Source organism: Limulus polyphemus, unplaced genomic scaffold (genome assembly GCF_000517525.1).
Source record: "Limulus polyphemus unplaced genomic scaffold, Limulus_polyphemus-2.1.2 Scaffold813, whole genome shotgun sequence".
In the NCBI taxonomy this organism is placed as follows: Eukaryota; Metazoa; Arthropoda; class Merostomata; order Xiphosura; family Limulidae; genus Limulus; species Limulus polyphemus.
Genome location: NW_013666423.1, coordinates 395593 through 404505, shown reverse-complemented (window position 1 = coordinate 404505; position 8913 = coordinate 395593). Strand labels below are relative to the sequence as shown.

Here is an 8913-nt window from a genome sequence, read left to right as displayed (position 1 = left end):
GCTATTTGAAATAATAATGCGTAACAATTATAAATATTTTAGTACACCGCACGCTACAGTAGTACCTAGATTCCTTTCGAAATTTATAGAAACAATTGTTATGGACTGTTATAAAAGAATACGAGTTATATCTTGAAAGCTGACTTTTGTATTTCATTTTTTAAGTAAAAGGTGTAGTCTGACCAAGATAAAAGTTTATTTTTTAAATATTTATACGATTTAATGGAAAATTACAGATACAAAAACTGGTAAGAATTATATAAAATCTATATTATTTGTAGCTAGAATACTTATCTGTCAAAATATATGGAAAGTGAAAAAAAAAAAATCCACGAATAAATGGTTTACTGTTGAGATCTACAAAAGCTCCGAGAAATAAAATGGATCATTTCTACTTCCCCAAACGAAGGATAAAGCTGGTTTTTAGTTACCTTATTGTCATATTTACATAAATTGGTTTTAGCATGCATAACGGCTTGCTGTAAGGTCGCCCTTCCAGTTTATTGTATAATCAATTATTCATCTGATTATATAATAGGAATTTTCAAAAGGCATTTGTTTGTTTTTTCTCCTGGTTTTTCTTCCTGAAAAAAATGAAGTTTTAAGTTAGGAAATAAGCTGTTAAGCAGGATTAAAACCCTTCATAACGACCCTGAAAATTATATTATTCAAATCGGCTACTTCACCAAAATATTCAAGTTGTACAAACGTTGCTCTTGTGACATCATAGCTGTCGGTAAACAATTGTTATATATATCTTCATTGATGGGAAAACGAATGTATACATGATTGGAAGGAGATTTTATTTGTTTAGTGAAAACTTTAAAATGCATGTTTTATTACTTCTATGGTATATTTACAACATTACTCATATGTTTACTGCTCAGTAGACTGGAGAGAGTAAATAACTTTATACTTTTTCAGTTATGTTAACATTTTCCCTACAAAAGCTGTTACAGTAAAAGCTTTCAATTGGGTGGCATCTTTTTACAAACCTTGGGGTAACGGTGGTTGTAGAACAAAAGCGCCCTTTTTTGTCTAATCTACATCTTTTATATACTGAAGTTCTTGTGATAAATATTCTTTTGAAAAATGTTAAGAAATAAACGTTTATGCTATACTTTATTTCTTATGGTTCAATGCAATATTTAGAAAATACACCGATTTTTCTAGTTCGTTTTGATATGTGAAAGCTATATATAGTGAAGGCAAACCTTAAAATTACAAAATATTGCCTCCATCCCCAGTGGCACAGCGGTATGTCTGCGGACTTACAACGCTAGAAACAGGGTTTCGATACCCGTTGTGTGCAGAGCATAGATAACCCATTGTGCAGCTTTGTGCTTAACTTCAAACAAAGCAAAATATTTTCTATGCTGTAGACTACTGCACTGGTAAACATACTTACATTGGCTAAGAAGGTTGAAAACTACCCTTCAAGTTTCAGTAATGTAATATTAGATCTTCATGATTCTAATAACAGTATATACCGACCTAGATATCTTAGGTTCACTGGGTTGTTCTTATTACAGATATTTGACAACAATGAGAGTTTGAATGAAATCTTCGGTGTATAAATTTATCATATCTAGTGGTTTGTTTTAATTTATATTCTATTTTATTAGCTGTCCTTCAATGTCATGACGGTAAGTCTGAAGGCTTATAACGCTAAAAACCTGGTTTAGATACCCATGGTGGGCACAGCAGAGATAATACATTGCGAAGCTTTGTTCTTAACAACAAACAAACTTATTAGCTCGTCTGTTTCACAAACGAAAGCCTAAAATCGTAAACATTCTGAGAAACTACTGATGAAACAACTGACTTTTTCGTATGCCCTTTTTGTGAAAAGTAAACAAACAAAAAACATATTCAATAAAAAAACCTTTATAACTGTATTTTATCTGTTTCTTTGATATTTCTGAAGGTTTAAAAGAAACATATGAAAATATTTTGCTAGCTTGAGACGTGTATTGATAAAGTAGAATTTGTGGTACTAAATCATTATTGATTATTTAATTATTTACGTTTTTTAGACGAAAGTGTTTGATTTTTTATATATGACATGAAATTCACTTTCGTGATGTTGGTAGATAAATATTTTTATTCAGGTGTTAAAATCTAGGGCTTCAGCACTTCTAAAAAGTACGTAAAAGTGTCGCACATGAATAATCAGGTAATTTCGAGTACAGATTTACAAAAACAAAAACAAAAAACATTATTTATTCTTTTCTAAATATATACAATTTCTAAGACATGCAAAATAGCAACAGAGAGATTTTTTTGAGTTAGTGGTTAGGGCGCTTAGTGCATGCAGTCAGAATCTCTGTCAAGACGCGCCTTCTTGCAGCTCGGATTTTCACTTTAGAGACAAGTTGATGAGATGAACTTATATCCAAAATCTCTTTACCTTGATCGAGATAAAGGTAGGTATTCAAAGAAGGAACGTTCATGGTGCGTAAATTGGTTTTACTAGGCAGAGTTGTACAGCTTGTGCTTCTAAATAAATAAGTTATAGAAAGCTGCTGTCTTTCGTTCAGGTTTGTACATGAGGACATATTGGAAATGACTAGATTCCGAAACATTGGTCTGTGCTGCTGTTTGGAGATTCGTGAAGGTATTTATCGTTTCCGACCATCAAGAAAGTTTTTGTTTAGTGTCCTTTGTTGTTTTGTATATTACTGATGCTGCTCCTACATAAATATCACCATTAGAACCGACTGATGTACTTTTCTGTGCCATTTTTCTCTCTTTCCTGAGATAATCTGTTGATGTTACTGTTGTAGAGATGGAATATAGAACTAAGATCTGAAGGGACACTGAGTTGTTGACCCAGACGATACTTGATTTTGTAAGCAGGATGTTTGTGATTTCTACACCATGACTCCATGATTTCCTGAACGTTGAGCGAAGTGTTTTGAATGGCAAGGTATGACAATCAGACTTCATCCCAGATAAACTTGAGTCACTAGTTTCTTGAGTAAAGTTGAAAGTGTAATTCTGATTCCTTCTGGAGCAGAAATATCTACTGCTTGTTATAGTCCTGATTGGATTTCTTGTCTCGAACAAACTTGAATCAGCAGCATCTGGCGTTCTGCTAAATGAATAAGGGAAACCTCCAGATCCAGAACTTAAAGCTGCGGTTTTCTGAGTGTACAGGGAAGCTTTCAGCATGATAGGCGAATGTTGTGTTTAGTAAGCTTGAAATCTTTATGAAATTGGACCAGGGGAGAAGATAAAACTTTAAGCGATGAATAATGTACAACCAAAGGCATGGATCTGTAAACAAAAATAAAGTAAAATAATAAATTGTTTCTTACTCCTAAGAGATTCTGTGAATAATAGAAAAAATCGAATTTAGAAAGACTACATAATTCACTATTGTACTTCAAATAAAGAGTAATTCTACTTTCTTCAGAAAGTCATAACCCCATGATGGGCAGTAGGTGGTAGTTGTGTTAACCCCAGTCTATAACTGGTAAATTAGGGACAGCTAGCATATATAGCTCTCGAGAGTAGCTTTACGTGAAATTAGAAAAAACAACAACAATATATCTCATGTAACTTCATTAGATGTACAATGTAGTCACATCAGAAATTGAAGTGTAGTACTACATAATGTATGAGCGTGACGAGTAAAGGGGTCAAGATCGTCTATAAATGATAAAGAAAAGCAAGTATCTTCCGTGAATCAAGTATTGTGAAAAGAACAACGAGAACAGTGGTAAAGCTCTCTGCTACCTCCTGGGATCGAGCCTTTTACTTTTCACACACCAAACAATCACTCTGTCGCCCACTGTAATTCAAGCTACCTGCTTACCACATGTTAAAGTACTAACCAATTTTTCGTTACTAAAATGATCTAGCTTTTACACTACGAATTATTATGTGTACAGGAAGTCCCCATTAATTAAAGTGTATTTAATTAGTGCAATACCTATTTATAGAAGCTCTGTGTTTTAGCAGGATATTAGATCATCTTTCATTGGCTCATTAAAGGAGTGTAGATTCGAAACCAAAGAGGCTATTAGCGTTGGTTTCTGTTAATATTTATTTGATATTTCCAGAAATTCGTCGCTGCAAATATGCCTAAAACGAAAAGAAGATTGCTCAATTTTTAATGAAACTAAATTTGTAAATACTGAAAGAACAAAATAAAGAGATGAAATAGATATAGAGAATCGGCTATTCTACAAAGAACACCTCTCCGTTTTTTATGTTTACACAAACAGTAAATTTACATTAATTTGTATTTTAAGAATATATAGACATGTAACACCAGAAAGATAAATCTTAATTTTAGAAAAAAAAAAAACTGTCTCAAATGAAAATAGGTATAGTTTCAAACTTGGTATGTAAACCTAAAAATAATGATTTTGATACACATATTCATGCGTGTGTGTGTGTTAATATGTGTTTATTTATTCATACACATTTGTAGAACACTTCATCAGTTGTATACGAATAATTGACTAATCATGTGTCCCCTAGTGGTTCAGCCAAAAGTCTGAAGGCTTATAAGTCTAAAAACTTGGTTTTGATACACATGGTAGGCACAGCACAGATATCACATTGTGTAGTTTTGTGCATAAATATGTGCACTAATTATGTGGGGTATTAAATTACTGTTTGAGGCATATAAATATACAGATGTACTGATATCCTACATCCAAGACAATGAGTTAGAATATGCAGTTATGAGGTATTCAAAGGTAGATATCTGTCCAACAGGTACACTGTATAAAAAGTTCATGTAAGCTGCACTCATTGCAACACACGATTAAATTTCAAACACAAATTAAAGTCGATTAATGTAAACTTGAATAATTATAACGTTTGTTTGTTGTTAGTTATTTAGTGTTATGGCTATATTACATTCATCTTTATAGTGCATGTCTCAAAATGTGTGGCAACCAAGAAACAACATTCAGTTTCCTGAATTTTCTCTCACTGTTTTCTGGTGTATTCCAGGCCTTTAGGATCAAAATATCTGACCCACTTCGAATTGGTTAGAGTTTCTTTTTAACTTTTAACAAAAACATTATCTACATAAAGTCTACAACACTTCTGTTCAATAAGAGAAACATGGGCTTTGAGACTCCCATAATAACAGGAATAGGAACTACTGGTTGGTTAGTAGCTTGGTAAACTAAGTTCTGTTTTTTCTTCTTTCTTCATTCTATGGATGTACATGAACTCAAATTATGAGACCACAGAAAACTGACGAATGGGGAATTGAGATATTATGTGTGTGTGGAACAGGGTTATTACCTTGATTTTCTCTGTATAATGTCTTGAATATAGTCAGTTTCATTAGAGCACATGGATCCGATTCTCCTGCTAACAGCCACAATTCTGGAATTGCCATCACTATCTAGTAGGTGAACTCCTGTAATGATTCCAAAATATTAATTCCACCGTACAAGCTGGAGCGAGCAACTTTGATTTGTTCTCTAAAATTTTAACAGAAAACGTTATTTAGCTTAAAAAACACTCCACAGTAAAACATTACAGTAAAAATATCATGAAGTTAAAATTGTGTTAATCTGAATGTAAGCATTGGTTTTACATATGATGATAGTTTATTAATCTTCTGTTGATTTTAAAAGTCAATCTTAAAGCGTGTGTGGATTAACTTATGCATCAACAACAATTGCTAAGGTGTGAATGCTTTTTTTTCAAGCTAGTGAAACATGATTATAATTAATTTACTTGTCATCAGACATAAATGTTAAACCTATTGCATCTATAATACAGTGTTCTACATGTAATCCCTTTGGGGCCTTCAAGAATTAAAAGAGTGTACAATAATAGTATTCCAATCACACCAATTTCACTGTATCCATAGCCTATGATGTGTTTTGCTCAATCCAAAGCTCATCAATAGATTGCAGTGTTAAAAGATATATAAATTAATTATAATAATGCTTTGCTAGCTTGAAAAAAGTATTCACACCATAACAATTGTTGTGTAACAAATGACTTATTTAACTAGTGTTTAATGTGTTTCAACTGTATATTCTCATCTAGTCTACCACGCTATAATGGTATGGTGCTCGTTAGATGCGTAGCACCATGTGAACCTACTTGTGGGAGGTTGTTCTGCTGCAGCTTTGTAGCTAGTTTCAGCCATTCTCTGAACTCTAGATCATGTACCACCCTCTTCTGTAGTCATGTCTATACCAGCAGTAGCCATATTTACATACTTATTTTTAACTTATACCACTTATAGTACTTTGCCTGACTTTCATTCTTTTTTTCCACCTCTCTTTAGGGCTAATTGTTGGAGTTTCAATTATATTGCTAATTACACCAAATTTATTTAGGTGAGGATTGCAGTGGCGAGTGGAGCTCATAAGTCACTAACTCGATATAATTTACAGTTAGAATAAAGAAACAGATTCCAAGACTAACATTGAACAAAATATAACAACATTTATTACGTCTTCCTACAAAGTATACACTGTTAATACCAATACTTAAACATTTACTAAACCGTTAGTTTCTCACAACTTTCACCTTTCAGTTAACAAATTTCCTATAACTACATTGATTGATCAAGAAAGATAGCAATTCTCTACTTACAACAGAGTTGAGCCAATATACTTTTGGAGGTTGGAGATCTTCAGGCTCATAGTGGCAAAGTTCAACTAGAACAACTTGAACAAAAACTGAAAAACTCTTGAAAAACTAAAAGCAACTGATTTTTGGGCTTCAGACATGAGTTTTTAACCCATATTTTCTGTGTATTCTGTTAATCTTTCAAATAGTGTTCCTAACTGTCCACAAGTAGTTCTAACACTTTATTGGTCAATCTATGCAACTTTCCAGGCTAGTCCAAAACCATAACCAAAACTCTCAAGTGATTAGTTACTGTTATGGTGAGTTAGCCAGTTGCCTTCTCACTTGTGCTTGTATACCAGCATCATGTAAGGAATATATCATCAAAGTACCACTTTTGCATGTTATCATCAACTTTTTTGTAGCTTCCACAGTACTAACGAGTTGGCATCAGTAATTAATCACTGCCAATCACTTATGCTAGCGTATTTCTCAACATCTCTGACCTAGCTTAATTTTCTATAACTCTTAAGTCGTGATTCACTCACTCTCAATACCACTTAACCAGCTAGCTGTACTTTCCTAGCTCTTGACCTTATTTCATAATACAGGCGTCTTTACTTACGCCATTTCTTCATGCATATGTTCACTTAATAACTCAGAAAATTGTTATAACTTCTTTATTAAACTCTTTAAAAAGGCTAAAATACTGAAGGAATTGTAAAATTCTCTCAAAAATATCCAATTGCTTCACAACCGATTGATGAGTTCTGGATTGATTGAAACTCGTCGTCAGCAATCAATACAATGAACACAGAGTGGTTAAATTATTATTATTATCATATACTCTTCTAATTCCTGAATATTCTTGACAGCTTAGATATAAAATTCAGTGTTAGAAATATACTAGAACTAATACTGATACATAATGATAAGTAAATTTGTTTATGAATCGTCTAGTTCTGCCTCTGGTGGCTCAGTGGCAAGAAAAGCATGTATAGCCAATAGTGAAACTTTGCCATAAACAACAAACAAACAAAATAATTTAATTCTAAATGCCATAAGTACATACTGAAGAGCAGTTTGATGTATGATTAAAATCACCAAAACTTAATTATCTAAAGAGTTTTGAATAAAAAATAACTGATGTGAAAAGAGATTGAACCAAAGAAATACTTTTTTCTAGACTAAATACCACAATAAAAACGTCTCTGTTGTCCCAGAGATAAAGTCGTTCCCATGTAATTGATTGAGACTGATCTCGCTACACTATGAAAGTATTTTCCGCACATATGTAAAAACAATCCTACAAGATCATGAAAAGATAAAACTATGGAAAGTGGTGTATCAGCGATGAGTTTGCAACTTTCCATCATTAGCAATGCTGCCATAAAAAGACTCTTGCAATCAATCATTTGGAAAGTAATCTCCTTAACAAAAATAATGAATGCTCTTTTCTGTTCTTCCAACTCTTTCTCAACTTATTTACTGTAGCAGTAGTTTATGGTTTTGCATGTCCATGTTCGCATCCCGTTACCAGAAAAAAAAAATCACACATTCTTCACTTTCAGGTCATGGTGCATTATAGGGGGTGATTTAAATATGTACTATGTTCTACGACATTCACCAAGTACGTGATCACGTATATTTCATTTATTATTCATCATTAAATTTCCGCGTTTCTTTATACGTGTTTTGAACCATTTGTAACAAGCAAGGGAAGTTAGTGTTATTATGATACACTACACCTATAAACCACTATTGTTATTACAAACCAATAAGGAAGAGGAATTAGTGTTCTTGTTATACATTTCACACTCAAAATCACTCTTGTTATCACGTACCAATATACATTAAATATTGTATTTCTATGTTGATTATTAAGATGTAACAAATCTTAGTTTAACAAATATACCATCAACATACATATATCCGGCAATATAAATGATCAAAGTTAAAGGACAGTTTTCTAACCATTGCTTTTCATGATAGAAAAGGATAAGGTGCTAATCTTGATTTCATTGCAATCCTCCCAATTTAATTATAAATATTGGTTTTACTTGTTTTGTAACAAAGCCACATTGGTGTATCTGCTGTGTCAACCTTGGGGAATTTAACCCCGGATTTTACCACTGTCTCACCAGGGGACATAATTATTTGTAATGAATAGAAATTAAATTCATTAATAGGAAATTTTAGAAATTTCTGAAAAACATGCTTTTGACATCTTGAAATAGCATGTTAATTTTGATAAAATAAAACAGCTGTTGATTGTACAGTCTCTCCAAATGGAAGTAGTGTACGAAGATTTCACATTAAAACTTACACAATAAACCGTTTTATTAAAGATTG

The 8913-nt window shown here is 32.6% G+C and overlaps 1 long non-coding RNA gene across 2 annotated transcripts in view; it reads right to left on the bottom strand.

The window, feature by feature from the left end:
* Positions 1-2199: 2199 nt before the first annotated feature.
* The window catches only part of LOC111086055, a 21439-nt gene continuing 14725 nt past the window's right edge, over positions 2200-8913 (bottom strand). Inside the window, exons 1-3 of one of the 2 annotated variants that reach the window (XR_002610820.1) lie at positions 6586-7137; positions 5272-5389; positions 2200-3279 (exon numbers count right to left, since the gene is read on the bottom strand). This is a non-coding gene — a long non-coding RNA (uncharacterized LOC111086055). Of the gene's footprint in view, positions 3280-5271; positions 5390-6585; positions 7138-8913 lie in introns of those variants that run through there. The other variant, XR_002610821.1, reaches the window with a different exon arrangement.